This window comes from Echiichthys vipera (assembly GCF_963691815.1).
Source record: "Echiichthys vipera genome assembly, chromosome: 15".
NCBI classification, from domain to species: Eukaryota; Metazoa; Chordata; class Actinopteri; order Perciformes; family Trachinidae; genus Echiichthys; species Echiichthys vipera.
This window is the reverse complement of record NC_139840.1, coordinates 29,248,258-29,270,800: the sequence shown is the minus strand read 5'-3', so window position 1 is coordinate 29,270,800 and position 22,543 is coordinate 29,248,258.

The window sequence follows — 22,543 nt, the reverse complement described above, 5'->3', positions numbered from 1 at the left end:
AGGGAGGTGAGAGCGGCCCTACAGCATCATCCGGACCCAGGTAATGGCCCTCCGTGCTGCCCTTTTGTACCACCATCTGTCCGATCTGCTGTGTTGCAGTGGGGTCACTCTTCCAAGATGAGTTGCCATCCAGGAGTGGCCAGCTCCCTGGCGTTCTCACGCAGGCGTTTCTGGTGGCCAGAGATGAGGACAGATGTCCAGACCTTCGTTTCGGCCTGTCCCGTTTGCGCACAGAATAAAGGCTCAAACCGACCACGAGCAGGATACCTTCAGCCTTTGCCCATTCCACGACGCCCTTGGTCCCACCTGTCCTTGGATTTCGTGTCGGGACTGCCACCCTCTAAAGGTATGACAGTTGTGCTCACTGTGGTCGATTGATCCAGCCAGTTTGCCCATTACCTGCCTCTGCCCAAATTACCCACAGCCAGAGAAACCGCAGAATTCCTGGTCTCTGTGATTTTTTTTGGTTCATGGTCTGCCGCTGGACATTGTCTCTGACAGAGGCCCTCAATTCACTTCGGCTGTGTGGAAATCATACTGCCAGGCAAACGGAGCCACCGCTAGCCCTACATCTGGGTTTCATCCACAAGCTAACGGTCAAGCAGAAAGGGCTAATCAGAAGTTGGAGACCACCCTACGCTGCCTGGCTTCCTCTAACCCCACATTCTGGGTGTCTCAGCTCCCATGGGTTGAGTATGCCCACAACACACTACCCACTTCGCCACAGGCCTGTCTCCATTTCAATGTGTATATGGTTTCCAGCCCCCACTGTTTCCCTCTCAGGAGAGGGAACTCGCAGTGCCCTCAGTTCAAGCATACATCAGGAGATGTCACCGCACTTGGCACCGAGCCCGAGCCGCTCTTCTGAAGACGTCAGCCCAGAACCAACACTATGCCAACCATCACCGCACCCCTGCACCCATGTATTCAGTACGAGACAGGGTATGGCTCTCTACCAGGGACCTCCCTCTGAAAGCTGTCTCCAAGAAACTGTCTCCCAAATTCATTGGTCCGTTTGTGGTCAAAAAGATCATCACCCCCGTGACCGTCCGTCTCCAGCTGCCCCGCTCTCTCAGGGTCCACCCAGCTTCCATGTTTCCCTGCTCAAGCCGGTCCTTATCAGCCCACTGCTCCCTTCTCCACGGGCCCCTCCTCCCGCCCGGCTTATCGATGGCGGACCCGCATTCACCGGATCTTGGACTCCTGTCGCTGGGGCCGCGGCCTGCAGTACCTGATTGACTGGGAGGGGTATGGAGGAGAGGAGCTGTGTTCCCAGACGACAGGTTCTGGACAGCCAACTCATTCAGGCTTTCCGCCGCACTCATCCAGAGGCATGGAGGCTCTCCTGGAGGCGCTCGTTGGGGAGGGGGTACTGTCACCACAGGTCGTGACTCGGACCCTGGCCTCTGTTTGCGTATAATTGTGGTTTTTGTGTATCTTTTTGTCCTTTTGGTGTGCTTGGTGGTTTTGCTTTTTGTCTGTTTCTGTGTTCTTTTCTCTCCCTCTCTTCTGGTAGAAGGTGGATCGTTGTATCAAGTGAGAAGACGCCAGCCATCTGACAACTTGTGTAACCTATTTTTTAGCGCTTTTTAGCTAGCTAACCCTGACCCTCCAGCATGGACCCTGAGACTCGCCAACCTTCACAGACCCCCCCACCCCCACCCCCCACCCCCCCTGCATAGCCTCAAGCCGTATCTGTGTTCCACTCAATAAATTGATCAAAAGCCAGCAGGCTTTAGATCTCAGAAGTTCTTATTCAGGTTATGTGTGTGTAGTCTGTTCAAATGCAGTTATAGTTAACAGTGTTAGTGCGTGTAATAACTGTGGAGTATGGCTTACAAAACTTAACTGAATCAACGCAGTCACACATAATCATTATTGAACATCAGTCGTGACAAAGTCACAGTTCTGTGCGTAGCCGTTCATAAAGTCTTATAACATGCGTAATAATGCTCAGTTGTTGGTAAGTTACCAGTCCATGAGATGGGAAAGATAAGTTGTGTTGCTTCGATGTCAACGTCTGGTCCTTGTGAAGGAAGCTGGTTGTAGAAAAAGTTCTTGTCCTTGTTGTTTGATCTTAAGTCAAGTCAAATTTATTTATATAGCACATTTCATACGGCAAGCGTGAACTCAATGTGCTACAAGATATTAAAACAAAGATACATTGTATAACATAAAATAGCACATAGGATAAAAATAGTTAAAAGAAAAAATATATATATTACATGCATAAAAAACATTTAGGGCATTTTACAATCATACAAGAATGTATTATTATCATCATTTAAAAAGGAGATAGTAATAATAATGATAATAAAAATTCTTAAAGCAAACAAACAGGACAGAAATAAAACACATTATTTAAACATACTAAAAGCTTGCGAAGAAGAAAGTTTTTAGTTTACTTTTAAAAGAAGACACTGTTGTAGCAGACCGTAATTCATGTGGAAGAGAATTCCAGAGGGTAGGACCATAGTGGCTGAAAGCGCCATGAGCTGATTTGGAGTTGATTCTGGGTATGGTGAGGAGCTCTTTAGCTGATGATATAAGGGATCCCACTGGTGTGCATTTAGTTAGCATGTCAACAACGTAAAAAGGAGCCAAGCCATTACAACATATACAAACAATAAGAAGTATTTTACAATCAATTCTTTGTTTAACTGGGAGCCAATGAAGAGATGATAAAATAAGAGTGATGTGCTCAAACCTCTTTGTTTTCGTTAGGACTCTGGCTGCAGCATTTTGAATACGCTGGAGTTTATGTAAAGTCTGCTTATTCAGTCCAGCAAAAAGAGCATTGCAGTAGCCCAGTCTACTGGAAATAAAAGCATGAACCAGCTAACTTTTGATATGTTTCTAAGATGTTAAAAGCAGTCTTAGCAACATTAGAGATATGCCTTTGGAAGGTAAGATCAGCATCTAAAATCACACCCAAGTTATTGACATGCTCACATGGTTTTACAGAGAGGGGAGTTAACAAGGATTGAATATTTTGCCTCAGAGCCTCAGGACCTACCAAAAGAATCTCTGTTTTGTCCCCATTAAGTTGTAAAAAATGTTTAACCATCCAGCATCTGATGTCTGTGATGCACTGGATGAGATAATTTATTGGGCATAGATAGAAACAGAAATGTATAACTGTGTGTTTTCGGCATATGACTGATATGAAATATTATGTAGCTGCATGATGGACCCAAGAGGTAGCATGTACAAGTTGAACAACAGAGGACCGAGAATTGATCCCTGAGGGACTCCATATAAAATGCCAACCTCATCAGATTCATAATTACCAATGGACACAGAGAAAGATCTTCCAGTAAGATATTAAGAAAACCAGTGAAGAATTGTGCCTTTAAGGCCTAGACAGTGTTCAAGGCGCTGAATAAGAATTTCATGATCGACAGTATGAAAAGCTGCACTGAGGTCAAGAAGAACTAGAATAGAAACTTCATGATTGTCTGTACTAATTTTAAGATCATTAACAACTCTTAGCAGGGCAGTTTCGGCAGTTTTCGATTAACTCTAAAACCGGACTGGTAAACATCAAACAAATTGTGGTTTGGCAGATACCTATATAATTGTTGATGAACAACCTTTTCAAGAATTTTCCCCAAAAATGAAAGGTTTCATATTGGTCTGTAATTTTTGAATACAAGTGGATCAATGTTACCCTTTTTAACAGAGGTGTTACAATAGCATGTTTGAGACATGAGGGGAAGATTCCGGAATGTAGGGAGGCGTTAACAATATCAAGGACATCCTCTATCAAACAGCTAAAAACATTTTTGAACAACTTTGTAGGCATCAGATCAAGAGAGCATGCTGCAGAACTGAGCTGCTGCACCACATCTTGAAGCTCACTGGACTGAATCAGTGTGAAGCGTTAAAAAAAGAGTGCTGGTAATGCTGTGTTGGGTGCAGAGAATTTGGTCACACCCATCAATCAGTAGGGGAAGCCACAATTGTATTTCTAATATTGGAAATTGTATCGTTAAAGTATGTGGCAAATTCATTACATTTCACTGAAGAGTGGAAATCAGCAGGAATTGATCTAAGCGGATTAACCAGTTTGTTGACAGTACTAAACAGCACTTTGGAGTTATTTAAGTTTTCAGTAATAATTTGAGAGAAAATATGTTCAGAATCAGAATCAGAATCAGAAAACCTTTAATGTCCCGCAGATGGGGAAATTCTTTTGTCACAGCAGCAACAGAATATTACAAAATAAGGTAAAAAATAGCAAAAATAAGCAATAAAGTTACATTTAAAAAGGGAAGAAATAGAAATAGACATATATACATATTCACATGATATAGTGCAGTTGTTCTTGTTTTGTTTGTTTTGTAATAATATAATATGGAGTGAATAAATATGAGTAAATATGACCAAATAGTGCAAAAACAGAAGTGACCTTAGTACAGGCATATTGCACAAGGCAGGGTACAGGATGGGGTCAATAGTCTATTGGGAGCAGTGATGATTGTAAAGTCTGACAGCAGCAGGAAGGAAGGACCTGCGATACCTCTCCTTCGCACACTTAGGGGGTATCAGTCTGTTGCTGAAGGAGATGCCTAGTGCTGTGAGAGTTACCTGCAGGGGGTGGGACACCAGCACCAGCAGCGATGACAGCTTGTCCAGCATCCTGCTCTCTTCCACCACCTGCACTGAGTCCACAGGGCATCCCAGGATGGAGCCGGCCTTCTTGATAAGTTTATCAAGTCTCCTCCTGTCTGCGGCTGATATGCTGCTGCTCCAGCAGACTACTCCATAAAAAATGGCTGATGCCACCACAGAGTCGTAGAAGGAGGTCAGGAGTGCCCCTTGCACTCCAAAGGACCTGAGCTTCCTCAGAAGATACAGTCTGCTCTGACCTTTCTTATATGTTGCTGCAGTGTGGTCAGACCAGTCCAGTTTATTGTTCAGGTGAACTCCCAGGTACTTGTAAGATGTCACCTTGTCAATGTCCGTTCCCCGGATGTTCACCTGTCTGCAGGGTGTTTGTGCCTGCGGAAATCCACCACCAGCTCTTTGGTCTTCCCGGCGTTGAGTTGGAGGTGGTTCCGCTGGCACCAGTCCACAAAGTCCTGAATAAGTTCTCTGTAGGCTCTGTCGTCACTGTCCCTGATGAGGCCGACGATAGCAGAGTCGTCAGAGAACGTTTGTAGATAGCAGTGAGGGGATTGGTGGTAGAAGTCTGCTGTGTACAGGGTGAACAGGAAAGGAGCCAGGACCGTTCCCTGTGGGGCCCCCGTACTGCAGATTATTGTGTCTGACACGTAGTCCCGAGTTCTCACATACTGTGGCCGTTTAGTGAGGTAATCCAGGATCCAATATGTGAGGTGTTGGTTTACCCCTGCCAGCTCCCGCTTGTCCCCCAGAAGTGCAGGCTGAATGGTGTTTAAGGCACTGGAGAAATCAAAGAACATAATCCTCACAGTGTTTCCAGACTTCTCCAGGTGAGACAGTGATCTGTCCAGGAGGAAGATGATGGCGTCATCCACTCTGATGCTGGGTTGGTATGTGAACTGGAGAGGGTCCAAAAAGGGAGATGGATGAGGACCAGCCGCTCCAGGGTCTTCATCAGTTGTGAAGTGAGAGCAACTGGTCTGTAGGTGTTGAAGTCTTTTGGGTGAGGGATCTTTGGTACAGGTACCACGCAGGAGGTTTTCCACAGCAGTGGCACTTTTCCCAGCTTCAGGCTCATGTTAAAGATGTGCTCTACAATCCTGCAATGCTGGTCTGCACAGGACTTGAGGAGCCTGGAGCTGATCCCATCTGGACCTGTAGCCTTCTTCACCTTCATCTTCCTCAGCTCATTCCTCACCTGGAGAGACGAGAGGGACAGAGTGGAGCAGGGGGGCTGAGTGTCGGGCATGGGGAGAGGGTGAATGTCAGGGGGGCGGTGGGGCGAGTCTGTGGCATGAGAGCCGTGGAGAGGGAGGTAGAGGTGATAACGGGGCAGTGAGTGTCGGATATGGGGGAAGGGTGAATGTCATGGGGGGCGGTGGGGGGAGTCTGTGGCATGAAAGCCGTGGAGAGGGAGGTAGAGGTGGCTGGGCTGGGGGAGGGGTGGGTGTCTGATCAAACCTGTTGAAAAACAGGTTTGTGTTGTTCACCCATGTCTGATCCCCCGCAGCCTGGGAGCCTGGTGTCCTCTGCCCTGAGATAGTTTTTAGGCTTTTCCAGACTCCACTGACGTTTCTCTGCTGCAGCTGGTTTAACATCTTCCTCCTGTAGCTGTTCTTCCCCTCTCTGATCTTCTTCCTCAGCTCCCTCTGCGCAGCCCTCAGCTCCTCCTTGTTTCCTGACCTAAAGGCCTTCTTTTTCTCCTTAAGAAGGGCCTTTATGTCAGGATTAATCCAGGGCTTGGTGTTTGAAAAACACCGTACAGTCCTGGTGGGTACAGTGTTATCAACACAAAAGTTAATGTAGTCCGTTATGCAGTCTGTTAAGCTGTCAATGTCCTCCCCATGAGAAACACACAGTTCTTCCCACACAGTTGAGTCAAAGCAGTCCCTCAGACTCCTTAGTTCATGCTTTAACTGCGCGGACTTCCACTGGTTGCCTGTTTACGAGGGGCTTGTAAACAGGCAGAAGATGCACCAGGTTGTGGTCAGATCTTCCCAGGGGAGGGAGGGGGGATGAGTTGTATGCCTCCTTGATGTTTACATACAATCAGTCCAGTGTTTTATTGTCTCTAGTGTGGCAGGTGACATACTGTGTGAATGTGGGCAGAGTAGAGGACAGAGAGGCATGATTGAAGTCCCCAGAGATGTGGAAGAGGGCCTGTGGGTGCTGTGTCTGCAGTGAGCTTGAGACTGAATGAAGAACATCACAAGCTGCATCAGCGTTAGGAGGGGGGGGGGTGTACACAGCTAACACAATCACCTGTGTAAACTCCCTCGGGAGGTAGTACGGCCTCATGCTAACAGCTAAAAGTTCCATGTCCTTATGCAGACTTGCTCTTTAACAGTGATGTGCCCAGAGTTGCAACAACTGTCATTAACAAACACAGCCAGCCCTCCTCCTTTCCTCTTACCGCTCTCTGCCGTCCTGTCTGCCCGCCGTAATTGAAACCCGTCCAGGCAGATAGCCGAGTAGCTGCCCTGGTCCACGCAGCTCCGTGAGGACAGCAGGTCTCCCCTCATCTGGATGTGAATAGTTATAGCAAATACGACTAAATAGATGAATAGCAAAAAAGGGTATCCTATAAATAAAACAGTAAATTTAAGACCATTTTAAAACAATCTGGGTTATTTTCTGTACTATTTTTTGAGATCATCATTACCTATAAATATCTATTGTGTCCATATAACAACGCACTATTATTACACAGCTAGGATGCAGGTCGTCTGCTCGGCCTGTGGCCGGCACAGAAAGCCCTTACCTTCACTAGGTCCATCATCAGGAGACAGTTTCCAGAAGGAGAAGGACTTTAGATTATGAAATGTCCCGTTTAGGTGACAGTCTACAAAAATACTCAGTGTCATCCTGCATAAAAACATTTTATGCAGTTAAGATCAGTTACAGCATTAATGTTAGGTCTGCATACAGAAGTGAAACTATTTACCAACATCCCAAAATATACAAACTATTCATGTACTTTTATATTCAGGAACTACAGTTAAAACAATAAGAAACATTCTGCAATACAAATGTAAAATTAGTATAACTGCACCAGCAGAACTTAAAACACAAGACTGGATCTTTTTGAAATATGAATGTGGATGTGCCAAATGGTCTAAAGTAAAAAAAAAAAAAAAAAAAGATGTATCCATTTAAAACTAGAAAGCACTCATTAGATTTGTACGATCCTAAATTAACTATTTTATTATTAGAAAATATTTTAATTGATCAAAATACATAGACAATCATTATAGTTATATGGGACATTTTTTTCTCAACGTAGTAAAATATGCAAACGTGAATAGTGACAAAGGTAAAAACAAACATCTTGCAATGTTTTAGAAAACATTTTTTTTATTCATATGAATTTTAGACTTTGGTCTGACTTTTTCTTGATGAATAATAATCTTAAGCCTAAAACTTTCACACTGATGTCCTGTGTTAAACTGCAAATGTTGTGTGAGAGACAGGCTGTCCAGCTGTCCCCGGTGATGTTCTGGCAGGATGTGGAAAGGGCAGGCAGCACGGCTCTCTGGTACAGCAGTCTTTGATGAGGTGATGATGTGATGAAGACCTCTCTGTGACTATGTTAGAGTCAACGTGAAGGCTGAGGAAGCAAACACATGCGTTTAGATCACATTCAGGGATTCAGCTTCTCCTTGATAGGGCGATCAGACGTCACCATCACTGGTCCATCAACCTCTCAGCTGCCATCATGGTTTAAAAGCAGGACTGCAAAGAGAAGCCTGGAGATAAAGCACATAATGCAGTTCACAATGTGATCATTTGTGAAGAAATACAGAAGTAAAGAAAATATAGTATACAAATAAAAATAGTATGTAGAACAAAACACATTTTTTAAGGTCACTTCTGTTTTTGCACTATTTGGTCATATATACTCATACTAATTTATTCAATACTATATTATTACAAAACAAGAACAACTGCACTATATCATGTGGATATGTAAATATGTCTATTTCTATTTCTTCCCTTTTTTAATTTACCTATTGTTTATTTTTGGTATTTTTTATCTTATTTTGTATTATGTTTCTGCTTGTTATATTCTGTTGCTGCTGTGACAAAGGAATTTCCCCGTCTTCGGGACATTAAAAGTTTTCTGATTTTGATTCTGATTAGGGGATCACTACCACTCTGATAAAACTGTTGTATTAAACACTGACAATAAATAAATAATGTAGTCAAACACAAGGGCCCTGCAATGAATTCAATATGCATGACGTTTAGAATGTGTTTGTTCAAACTGTTAAAGAGATGCTTTAACTTTATTGTTTTTTTATGAGTCTGCAGTTGAATCGTATTTGAGGTGTTTATAAGTCCAGCTTTACTGAGATGAGGTCATCACATTATGTCATTAAGATTATCATATAATATTATCATTGAGGTCAGAGGGACTAGTAGAGTTGTGTCGGACTGCATTATACTCAGTGGAGTTATTTTACACAGCAGCATGTCAGTGGAGTGGCTATATCTGTTTACTATAGAACATGTACAGTCAACAGTTCATGCTTGATAGCAGAGTAAATGCGCATGAATCTACAACACTAACATCTCTGTAACTGTAGGTGCATCTGTCCCTACATGAACGTTACCGACAGTCTCTCCATTAAACTTAGAAACTGACGCTAACACACCAACATCGCTGTTAACGTTACGTGCCTGATAGCTCCGTTTAACTGTCCGTGGGCTGTCTGGGCCCAGGCAATAACAGTCCTTACAACCGTAAATTATAAATACATTAGCTGTGCAAACATAATCTCAAACTAACGCTCTGTAACTACACGTCGGGGTTTTAACATTAGCGAACTGATGTTAAAGATTTCGCCGGGTTAACCTGTAACATTAGGTTTGATAAAATCCGATGCTAACCGCTAATGCGGGCTAACAATAGCGTTAGCTTGTTAGCTGGGACCTGTTTCACAAAGCAGGTTTAGTGAAAACTCTGAGTCTATTAACCCTGAAAGGAGGGAAACTCTGAGTTTTCCGTTTCACAAAGGGAGGTAACTCAAACCAGAGACAGAGGGGTAACTCTAGCCTGTTTCACAAAGAGAGGTAACTTAACCTCTCGGTCAGTTACCATGGTAACATGCTCTCTGAAACTAACCTGGTCGGGACCAGGTTTTTCTCAGAAAACCTTGAGTTTCTCTCAGCACGCGAGTTTTGATGTAGAATAGTTCTGCTATAGTTCCGTTTTTTCAGAAAATCACTGCAAAAATCAGACATTATAAGTTGTATTAGGTCGCAACTATTTCACTACCATGGCGTGTCCTTTGGATAACGATCCCGTGGATGAAGGTGCAGAATTAATGCGCAGAGAATTAAATATTCGTCGGGAGATGATTATCAAACTATTGATTATAGATGTTCTTGCATTTCCAGGCAATTCTCTTACCGCGGTACCGTTTCATATCACAGCAGATATTCTGTGTTGCGCGTTTTTTGTATACAACGCATAAAAATCATTCAGTAGGCCTACATTAGAAGTTATATTAGGTGGTGAATATTTACACTACCATGGCATGTCCTTTTGATAACGATCCCGTGGATGAAGCTGACGCATTTCGCAAAGAGAATTAAATATTGGTCGGGAGATGATTATCAGACCCATAGACGTCCTTAATATACTGCAGCCATAATTACAAAATGAATGAAATGGATCTTTTGAGCAAGTTGAATGTATTTGACTTAGCGTTTCCTAAATATAATCCCAGCTTTTCTTGCAATTCATAGGTTCAAAAGTGTGTGCTTTTAGTTGGGTTACCGGTATATAAACTACTCCTATATAGCCTTCTGATCCAGAATATCACCTATAATGCGAGGGGGCTGAATACGCATAACACCCTTTCATGTCACAGTCCATCTCATCCCTCCTTACATTTCCAACATTAACAACCAGTAATGCTCTTATATCACAGCAGATATTGTGTGTTGCGCTGCGTTTTTTTGCAAATGGGAGTTTTTTATACAACATTTATATGATGTATAAAAAACAGCCACTTACGGTAATGTTTACTTTACCATGTAAAACATGCTCAAAATGAGCGTCACAATGAGATTGTGCCGATGTTTTACCTGTTTGAACAATGTTTTTATGTTTCATCTTAAGCTACTGCCAAGTGCGCTTCCCCCCCGTGGGATTGCACTTAAATGAAATAAACTAATAGGCTCCCACTCAAGCAGTTTCCCCTGTGATATTACTGTGATTACAACAGGACTACATTTAAACTTATGCACTGACCTGAGCCGCAATGTTCTCCCGCGCCGTCTCCCTCTCTTTTGCTGCAGCAGCGGTGTAAACCTGCTCAAACTCTCCGTATGAGCGCATTAATATTTCCATTTCCAGTTGTAGCGTAGCCCTCCGCTTCCCCGTTGCCATGGTGACTCGTCGAATCAGGGCTCCATTGATGCTGTCTTTTTTTACTTGTGGTGCACGCGCTTAACTCCAAGTCAAACTACTCTGAGTTGATCAACCTAACGCAAATCTGCTGTTCTGGAACCGAAAACTCAGAGTTTCCTATCTCAGAGTAGATCAACTCAGAGTTCAGGGTTAAACTCAGAGTTTTTTGAACCTGCTTTGTGAAACGGACCCCTGGTGTGTTTTGGCCGCTTTTCAGCAAGAGTACTAACCACAATTCGGTTCTTATGACTGAAACACTTATGCTGGTTTATGTGGACGCTGACAAACATAAAGAAATTAAGCTTACGATGCACAGTTCATGTTTTCGTCCAGCTGAATCTTCACGGCCATTGCCATCCCTCCCACCTGGGCGTCGACAGCATCAGAGGAGCTGTTCAGTGAAGGAGGTGCAGCAGCTGTCTGCCTCACATGTGTGTCGGTGTCGGCTTCGGCTACAATATCTCACTCTTAAACCCGTCATATCACCGGGAAAATCAGAGCGCCCTAACATTACACGGCCATGTAGAGCTGCAGCGGGTTCTCCACCTCTCTCTTCCTGTTATACGACAGACAGTCCGTCTGTCCAATCAGGAGGGTCGATCCTCTGATCAGAGAGACCTACCCTTTCCGGTATTAGTTAATGTTGTTGTGATTTTGGATTTGTCGTTGTGTTTTTGTGATTTGTCGTGGTCGTTTTGGATTTGTTGTTGTGTTTTTGGGATTTGTCGTCTTTTGGGATTTGTCGTTTGGGATTTGTCGTTTGGGATTTGTCGTTTGGGATTTGTCGTTTGGGATTTGTCGTTGTCGTTTTGGATTTGTCGTTGTCGTTTTGGATTTGTCGTTGTGATTTTGGATTTGTCGTTGTCGTTTTGGATTTGTCGTTGTGATTTTGGATTTGTCGTTGTGATTTTGGATTTGTCGTTGTGTTTTTGGATTTGTCGTTGTGGTTTGCCCCTCAGGGCCACGGTAGTTTTCTCCCTCCAAGCACTAATTGACTCTGGGGCTGACACAAACATAATCGACTCGGAGTTTGTGGAAACCAGTTTGATCCCTGTTATTCAGCTCGAGACTACGTTAGTGGTTACTAGCCTCAGTGGGAGTGAGCTTGCACAGATCTCTGCGGAGACTTTGCCATTAACCATGTCCCTTGTTGGTTGCTGCAAGTCCATTGCATTTCACAATATGCTGTCCACTAATGCCCCTGTGGTTCTTGGTCTTCCCTGGCTTATCACTCACAACCCGGTTATTGACTGGTTAACTGGCAGGGTTGTGAGTTGGAGCAGCAATTGCCATTCTTCCTACCTTCGTTCAGCTCCTCCTAGATGTCCCAGTGACCCCAGTCCCTCATTACCTGAGGGGGCAGAGATTCCGTTTTCGTGGTCTGGACGGACCACAAGAACTTGGCTTACATCCAGACTGCAAAAAGACTAAACTCCTGCCAAGCCCGGTGGGCCTTGTTTTTTGTCTGGTTTAATTTTTCCTTGGCATACACTCCTGGCAGCAAAAACATTAAGCCGGACGCTCTTTCTCGTCAGTTTGGGCCTGCTGAGGAGGAGGAGGAGAATGGTTCGGACCACATCATTTCACATCCTGTGTTATGGCTGCACTTACATGGGAGATCGAGTCAACCGTTAGATAGGCTCAACGCACTGACCCCGACCCCGGTGGTGGTCTACACGGGCATCTGTTTGTTCGCGCCAGTGTTTGCTCCCAGTTGCTCGAGTGGGGACACTCCTCTTGTCCTGCCTGTCATCCCGGAATCACCAGGACCCTGTCACTCCTGTGCCGTCACTTCTGGTGGGGGACCATATCTACGGATACCTGGGAGTTTGTCCTGGCCTGCACCGTCTGCGCCCGGAGAAAAGCCTTTCATCGCCCTCCAGCTGGTCTTCTCCGTTCTCTTCCCGCCCCGGTCGGCCCTGGTCTCACATCGCTTTGGACTTTGTCACTGGACTTCCTGCCTCCCAAGGTAACGACACCATTGTCACCATTGTCGATAGATTCTCTAAAATGGTTCACTTTGATCCCCTGCCGAAGCTGCTTTCTGCAATGGAGACGGCATCGATTCTGGTTGACCATGTCTTTCACCTCCACGGGATACCGGCTGACATCATCTCGGACCGGGGTCCCCAGTTCACCTCCTGTGTCTGGAAAGCCTTCTGCCAGGCCTTGGGAGCTAAGGTCAGCTTATTGTCGGGCTTCCATCCCCACTCTAACGGGCAGACGGGGAGAGTGATTTAGGTCCTGGTGACTGTTCTTCGCTGTATCTGTGCCCGCAACCCCTCGCCGTGGTCCTCTCAGCTTCGTTGGGCTACTTACCTCCTCTCTTTCCGGCCAAGGAATCAGAGATTGCTGTTCCGTCCGTCCAACACCATCTCCGGAGAGTTCGCTGGATATGGAGAGAGACCCAGGGGACCTTGTTACGGATGGCGGAGCAGAATCGCAGGATGGCGGATCGCCATCGCATCTCTGCGCCCAAGTACAGACCAGGTCAGAAGGTCTAGTTGAACTTGCACGCCCTGTTCTGAGAGTTGAGACAGGACTGCCCCTACTCCTTCACTGGAGGCGTCCACCTCCACCACGTACTGGCGCTGTGGGTCCAGCATGGTGAGGATGGGAGCTGAGGTGAAGCGGTGCTTAAGCGTCTGGTCGGGAGAAAAGATTTCTTCCAGGTAAACGTAAACAAAATGGTCCAGGAAGTCCCTCAGAATGTCATTTATTATGGCTTGGAACACGACGGGGGCATTGGTAAGTCCAAAAGGCATGACCCTGTATTCATAGTAACCGCTGGGTGTGTTGAATCCAGTCTTCCGTTCGTCACCCTCTCTAATTCGGATCAGATGATAAGTGTTTGCGCAGGTCCAACTTGGTGAATATTTTGGCCTTTTGAAGCTGGTCAAAAACAGTAGATATGAGGGGAAGAGGGTAATTCAATTCAATTCAATTCAATTCAATTTTATTTATAGTGCCAAATCATAACAAAAGTTATCTCAGGACACTTTACAAACTAGGTAAAGACCACACTCTATGATAAACATAGACCCAACAATTCCCCTGTAGAGTACGGTGGCAACGAACACCTTTCCAATTACAGGCAGGAACGTCAGACAGACCCAGCTCTGTGGAGGACGGCCATCTGTCTTGACCGATTGGAGAGGAAGAAAAGGAGAGAGAAAGAGAGAAAAGACGGACAGATGGACAGAGAAAGACAAAGACAGACACAAAGACAGAGACAGACACACTTCCAGTAAGTATAATAATATCTATAGTAATGTGAATATGACGTATATGTTATGGCAGTTAATACAGCAGAATAGTAGAAACAAGCACAGCTAAGGTTATAGATTATAATAGTAGCAAGAAGCGTCACGCAGGACCACGGCAGCAGGCATCACCACGATCAGCAGAGACCTGCGAGACGACAAAGCACAAACAACTCCGGGGAAGAAGTTGAATTAGTAACATGCATTGATGAGACATGAATGATACAGACAGAGAGGAGAGAAGCTCAGAGTATCTGGAAAAGTATCATCCCCCGGCAGACTAGGCCTATAGCAGCATAATTAAGCAGAACAAAATCAGCTTAAAAATAACAACATTGCTAAGGGCTCATAAGCCCTAGCTGTAAGCTTTATCAAAAAGGAAAGTATTAAGTTGACTCTTAAATATGGGGACAGTGTCTGTATTCCGAATAACACTTGGGAGTTGGTTCCACAGGAGAGGAGCTTGGTAGCTGAAGGCTCTGCCTCCCATTCTACTATTGGAGACTCTAGGAACGACGAGTAGCCCTGCATTCTCAGAGCACAGCGATCTAGTTGGGTAATACAGTACTATGAGCTCTTTAAGATATGACGGAGCCTGACCAATAAGAGCTTTGTAGGTAAGGAGAAGGATTTTAAATTCTATTCCAGATTTTACAGGTAGCCAGTGCAAAGAAGCTAATACAGGAGAAATATGTTCTCTTCGATTTGTTTTAGTTAGTACATGAGCTGCAGCATTTTGGACCAACTGGAGACTCTTAACAGACTTATTGTAGCAGCCTGATGATAAGGAGTTGCAGTAGTCCAGCCTAGAAGTAACAAATGCATGGACTAGTTTTTCTGCATCTTTCTGAGACACAATGTTCCTAATTTTCGCAATATTACGTAGGTGAAAATATGCAGTCCTTGTCGTAAATTTTATGTGAGAATCGAAGGACATATCCTGATCAAAAATAACACCCAGATTCCTTACTGTGGTGCTGGAGGACAACACAACATCATCCAGAGTAACACTGTCTTTAGCTAATGAGTTTCGGAGGCCTTTGGGGCCAAGTACAATTACTTCAGTTTTATCTGAGTTTAACATCAGAAAATTGCAGGTAATCCAGCTTTTTATTTCCTTAATGCACATTTGAAGTTTATCTAACTGATGGGTTTCATCTGGTTTGATTGACAAATATAATTGTGTATCATCAGCATAACAATGAAAGTTTATGGAGTGCTTCCTTATAATATTTCCTAAGGGAAGCATATATAAGGTGAATAGAATCGGTCCAAGGACAGAACCCTGTGGGACTCCGTGACTAACTTTAGTGTCAATGGAGGATTTGTCATTAACATGTACAAACTGAGATCTATCTGATATATATGATTTAAACCAGCTCAGTGCGGTTCCTTTAATGCCAATTAGATGCTCCAGTCTCTGTAGCAGGATGTGATGGTCAATAGTGTCGAAGGCAGCACTAAGATCTAGTAAAACAAGTACAGAGACAAGTCCTTTGTCTGAAGCTATTAGAAGGTCGTTAGTAATTTTTACCAGTGCTGTCTCAGTGCTATGATTCATTCTAAATCCTGACTGGAAGTCCTTAAATAACTCATTATTATGTAAAAAGTTGCACAGCTGATTGGCTACTAATTTCTTGAGGATCTTGGAGAGAAAACGAAGGTTTGATATAGGGCTATAGTTGGCTAGTACCTCAGGATCAAGACTGGGCTTTTTAAGAAGAAGTTTAATTACAGCTACTTTACAAGACTGTGGTACATAATCTGTTGATAAAGACATGTTAACCATATCTAATACAGGAGTGCTAACTATAGGTAACACTTCTTAAAGTAACCTAGTTGGGATAGAGTCTAGGAGACAAGTAGAGGGCTTTGATGCTGAAATAGTGCATGTTAATTTGTTAAGCTCGACTGTAGAAAAGCAGTCCAAGAACATATCAGGTCGTACAGTTGGTTCCTGGGTTGCTGGGTTTGAAGAAAAGTTAGTGCCAAACGAGTTGATTTTGTCTCTAATAGTTATAATTTTGTCATTAAAGAAGGCCATGAAGTCGTTACTACTGAGGGTTATAGGAATGTATGGCTTAATAGAGCTGTGGCCCTCTGTCAGCCTGGCTACAGTGCTGAAAAGAAATCTAGGATTGTTCTTATTCTCCTCTATTAAAGATGAGTAATAGGCTGCTCTGGCATTACGGATGGCCTTCCTATATGTTTTTAGACTTTCATGCCAAGATAAGCAAGATACCTGATGTTTAAAAGTCCAGATTTTATTTTCTGATTTTGTTGCATTATCACAGATTTGGTGTTGATTTGTATCAAGTTTTTCTATATAGCGCCTCTTCTGTTCATTTTTGATCTGGTTAATTTAGATGATCTTGGGGCATACAGCGTTTGTATACTATACTGAGCTGGAAAATGCTCCACAGGGAGTGCAGAGAGATGTGTTAGACTGCCACTCTGCTTCCTGGGCACCTGCGATAAGGCAGTGCAGAGAGGTGTATTAAACTGTGACTCTGCTTCCTGATCCCAACACTGGGTTGGCATGGTTTTAGACCGCTAACAACTGCGTCCAGGTTCTTAGATATGAGAGCAGCACCCTCCAAAGTAGGATGAATACCATCTCTCCTAATAAGACCAGGTTTTCCCCAGAAAGACTGCCAATTATCTACAAAGCCCACATTATTTACCGGGCACCATCCAGACAGCCAGCTATACATGTCATCGCAAGTAAGGTTGGGCAGGGGACCAGAGAAAATTACGGAGTACGAGATAGCATATGCACACCGACTCCACATTCATTTTAGTGGCCTCCGATTGACGTAATCGGGTGTCATTACCGCCGACGTGAATAACAATCTCATCATTTACGTTTATCCTTAGCCAGCAGTTTCAAATAGGACTCAATGTCGCCTGCTCTGGCCCCTGGGACGCATTTTACTATGGTCCCTGGTGTCGCTAAGTTCACGTTTCTCAGAATGGAGCTGCCAATAACCAGTGTTGATTCCTTAGCATGTGTGTCACTGAGTGGAGAAAACTTGTTTGAAACGTGAACGGGTGGATGGTTAACCATGGGCTTCGATTTAGAACTATGCCATCCTCTCACAGTCACCCAGGAGGACCCTGGCTGCTCAGGGATTGCCGGGGGAGGGTTAGCAGAAGCCAACGCTACACTATGTGGCTTTGCAACGGCTAAAGATATAGGTGGCCGGCTAGCTACCGTAGCACATGACTGAGCTTCCATGGTGCTGAGCAGTGCCTCTAACTCACTGAGCTTCGCCTCCAGCGCTACAAATACACTACACTTATTACATCTACCATTATCACTAAAGGAGGCAGAGGAGTAGCTAAACATAAGACACTCCGAGAGAGCAGGAGAGAGAGCGGGGGAAGCCATCACCAGCCGAGAAGCTAACTTCTAAGTTAAAGTGGCTAACAGCATGTAACGTTTAATTAGCAAGAAAGCGGCTGAAAGAAGGAGAGCTGTGAGTGCTTGAGTAGAACTAGTTGATGTTTAAATGTTAAGCCGTTACTCTCTCTCTACCTGTTACCGTAACAACAAGCAACAAACAGAACGCGACTGACACATTTACTCAAACAAAACTATAAAGACTCATCAGATAGGTAACGTTATGTTTGACACCGTCATGAAAAACTAAACATAGAGGCATCCAGGAGGACAGCTAATGTTACTCAGTCTCTTCCTGTTTATTCGTCACTACGGCAACCATCCTACTAAAGTAGATTTAGTACATTGACCAAATTAATTTAAAAATAAACAAATAAAAAATAGATTTAATACATTGACTAAATTAATTTAAAAATAAACAAAAGCAGATTTAGTACAATGACCAAACCAATTAAAAAATAAACAAGTAAGAAGCAGATTTAGTACATTGACCAAACTCATTTTAAAATAAACAAATAAGAAGCAGATTTAGTACATTGACTAAATTAAATTAACAATAAAAAAAAAAAAAAAAGCAGATTTAGTACATTGACCAAATTAATTTAAAATAAAAAGTAGATTTAGTACTTTGACTAAATAAATTTAAAAATAAATAAATACAAAGCAGATTTAGTACATTGACTAAATTAAATTAAAAATAAATAAGAAGCAGATTTAGTACAATGACTAAATTAATTTAAAAGTACATTAATAAAAAAGATAATGACAAAGTAATCCTGTGTTTCCACTGCAGCTTTGTTACACACTCTTACCAGCAGCCGCTTCTTACTTCGTGTTTACACCTTTAGCACAGGTAACAGTTCCTTATAGTGATGTCATCATTCATGGCGACCCTTTGAGGAACAGAGACGGAGTACAGGCTTCCTTTGGGGATAGGGGCACCGGGTAGCAAATCTATGACACAGTCATATGGTCGGTGAGGAGGAAGAGACAGAGCCTTCGTCTTGCTGAAGACCTGCCGAAGGTGGTGATAACAGGAGGGGACAGAGTTCAGGTCCAGGAATTCTGGGTCTGTGGCAGGATTGGCAGAAAAAAGGTTAACCTCTTTGACATTTCCCCCCTTGTTAGTATAAAACACACAGTTCTTGGTACAATCCTTTCCCCATTCTCTGATCTTTCCCATTTTCCAGTCAACATGAGGGTTATGTTGACACAGCCAGAGAATGAGAGGATGAGGAGAGGAGACTAGATACGGACGAATGTGTTTCTCGTGACAGTCTATGTTCATTTGGAATGGTTCGCTGATGTGTGTGATAGTGAAGAGCTCCTTACCATTTAGTGCCCTGGCTTTAATGGGTCTAGCTGGAGGTTCTGATTTGAGACCTAGCTTCCTAGCTAAGCCCCAGTCCATCAGACTCTTGTCTGATGGACCGCAGCGTAACTAACCCTCTGGGATCCCTTGGCTGGACATGAAGAGACAAGATGGCCCCGTCTCCACAGTAAAAACATCTCCCCCTCCATCAGTAGTTGCACACGGAGCAGCTTGAAAGTCTGTGAAAGAATTGCAGGGTGGCAAGCCCCGTCCCCACTCAGCGGAAGCCCACCGCTTAGCTCTATCAGCAAGGTAAGAAATCATGAATGCTATCTCGGACGAGTCACAGGGGAACGCAGGAGGCATCAGCTCATAGTAAAAAGAACAGTCAATTAAAAATGCCTTGCACAAACCGGAGCTCCAGTGTAGAGAGTCGGAGGTGCCAACTTGCATCCGGCTCCGGGGAGAGGTGAAGTCTTGGTGGGAGTGACGGTTGTAGTGGGAGGCTGGCCTGCCAAAACTGGTCGACCAATCTGCCCGAGTAGGTCTTGCAGCTGGGAGGAGAAGTGGCCCATTTTCACTCCCATCATCGTCTGAAACTCCTCCTGCCGGGCAAGACGTGACTCCTGGGCGCGCAGGACCCCTGTCAGTCGTTCTGCCTCTGCTGAGTCCATACTGGCCAGAGTATACTGTGCCTGGGCTAAAGGAGGACTCAAATGCAGTCAGGGTACGATAAATGCAGGCTTTATTCCTTGACAACTCTGTAGTAATGGCTGGAGGTACACGACGAGACGTTATACATATGAGGGAGGATGACACAGGTGGACACAATCAGGTAATTAGGGAACACAGCGGACCGGTGACACAGGAGGAAGGGCAAGTGACCTGAAACGAGAGGAAGGTTAAGCCTTCAAAATAAAACATGAATTTAACAAGACTAAAAACCCAAGACAGGACACCGCTCACATATAACACATATGTGACATATAATAAAATATCAAATATTACAGAGGCCCTAAACGAACAGTATACATATTTTATTTCCTCTGTTTTCCTGTGATAACAAGATAATTTTGATCTGTTTTCTCATTCTAACAAGATAATTTCCTTCCGTTTTCCCGAGATAATGAGATAATTAATGTGATAGATAGTGATAGGCCTCAGATTCCCATCACACCTGTCATGTCATGCCTCATAAAGACTTCTCATATCTTGAAAAACGCTATAGTCAACACTGACAGATGATTTCAGTTGGTTATTTACTGTTTATTGTGTATGTATATTTATGTGCACACTGTAAAACTCCTCCCTTTACTGGTGTTCATGTTGTTGTAAGATAATATTGTTGAAAATTAAGTTTGTTGAAAAAACAGAAAAACTGTAGTTAATGAGGACATTGGCCTCCGATAAAGCTGAAGCCTTGCTAACGTCTTCTTAGATGACGCAGAGTAATGTGAACAATATGTGTCATGAAAAGGCATAAAGTTATTTCAGCCTGTCAGGCCTTGTTTGAAGAATTATGTGATTCTGATTGATATTCTCCTGCTCCTCTGACATTGATACACTGATTCTCCAGATCTCAAATTAATTATCTTGTTATCACTGGAAAAAGGAGGAAATAAAATGTATGTAATGTATGACTGTTTAGGACCTCTGTAATATTTGATATTTTGATGTAATGGATTGTGTGGATGTGGTTTGAATGTTTAGATTAAATTAGATGATGGGCAAGTAGCCTATAACAGAGGCTACAAGTAGCCTAAAAGCCACATAAAAGCACCTTTAGTAGTCATAAGACTGGAATGGTGCTATATAAGTAGGCTACAAGTCCATTTAAAAATAGGACCTTTGTATTATTTAGGCGAGGCTACATTGTCAATTATAAAATTACATTTTATTTACTTTTTATAATATGACAATATTTGAATATGTGAACCTTGAGACAGGGAAAGGAAACATAATGGCATATAAAATAATTGAATGTTTTTCCATGATAACTAATAGGATTCCTGTAAAAAAACAACCTTCCATCCCTGTGCATATGCATGCACAAAATGTAAATATTGTGTACAACGTATAATCTGCAATAAAATGATGATAACAATGTTCTATGATGTTCATTTAAAAAAATAAATCTTTATTTAAATATCAGGAAGTTCTTTATAACTATCAAGGGACAGAGTACAATATAAGAGATGTGATTTTAAAACAACAGACAAAGCACATCATTTAAATAAATATATACATAAACATAAAATTAAAAAGAAATTGAAAAGAAACATTTCAAGGGGACAGGAATCCTAGAGGTGCTTTGCAAGTTTCAATTTCTCTATTAAGTCACAAAGTTTCAAAGTATTCTTGTGCTCTAGTGGAGGTGCTGCAGCCAGGTTCCTCAAGAGGGAGGCCTCTCCCAAACAGACAGACATGAGATGTCATGTGTACAGAACAAACCAGAAAAATCATCTCATCTCATCTCATCTTCATCCGCTTATCCGGGGTCGGGTCGCGGGGGCAGCAGCTTTAGCAGTGGACCCCAAACTTCCCTTTCCTGGGCCACATTAACCAGCTCTAACTGGGGGATCCCGAGGCGTTCCCAGGCCAGTGTGGAGATATAATCTCTCCACCTAGTCCTGGGTCTTCCCAGAGGCCTCCTCCATGCTGGACGTGCCTCGAACACCTCCCTAGGGAGGCGCCCAGGGGGCATCCTTACTAGATGCCCGAACCACCTCAACTGGCTCCTTTCAACGCTCAGGAGCAGCGGCTCTACTCCGAGTTCCTCACGGATGGCTGAACTTCTCACCCTATCTCTAAGGGAGACTCCAGCCACCCTCCTGAGAAAACCCATTTCGGCCGCTTGTACCCGTGACCTCGTTCTTTTGGTCATGACCCAGCTTTCATGACCATAGGTGAGGGTAGGAACTAAGATTGACCGGTAGATTGAGAGCTTTGCCTTCCGGCTCAGCTCTCTTTTCGTCACAACGGTGCGGTAGAGCGACCGCAACACCGCCCCTGCTGCTCCGATTCTCCGGCCAAACTCACGCTCCATCGCCCCCTCACTCGTGAACATGATCCCGAGGTACTTGAACTCCTTCACTTTGGGTAAGGACTCATTCCCTACCTGGAGTAAGCAATCCACCGGTTTCCTGCTAAGAGCCATGGCCTCAGATTTAGAGGTGCTGATCCTCATCCCAGCCGTTTCACACTCGGCTGCGAACCGATCCAGTGAGTGCTGAAGGTCACTGACCGACGATGCCATCAGGACCACATCATCTGCGAAAAGCAGAGACGAGATCCTCAGCCCACCGAACTGCAAGGATCCGGACACAGCTCTCGCTTTGGGTGTACAGAGATTGGATGGCCCACAGAAGTGACCCCCTCACCCCATACTCCCGCAGCACCTCGCACAGTATATCCCGAGGAACCCCGGTCATGCCTTCTCCAGATCCACAAAACACAGGCTCCCTCCAGGATCCTTGCGAGAATGAAGAGCTGGTCCGTTGTTCCACGTCCAGGACGGAAAC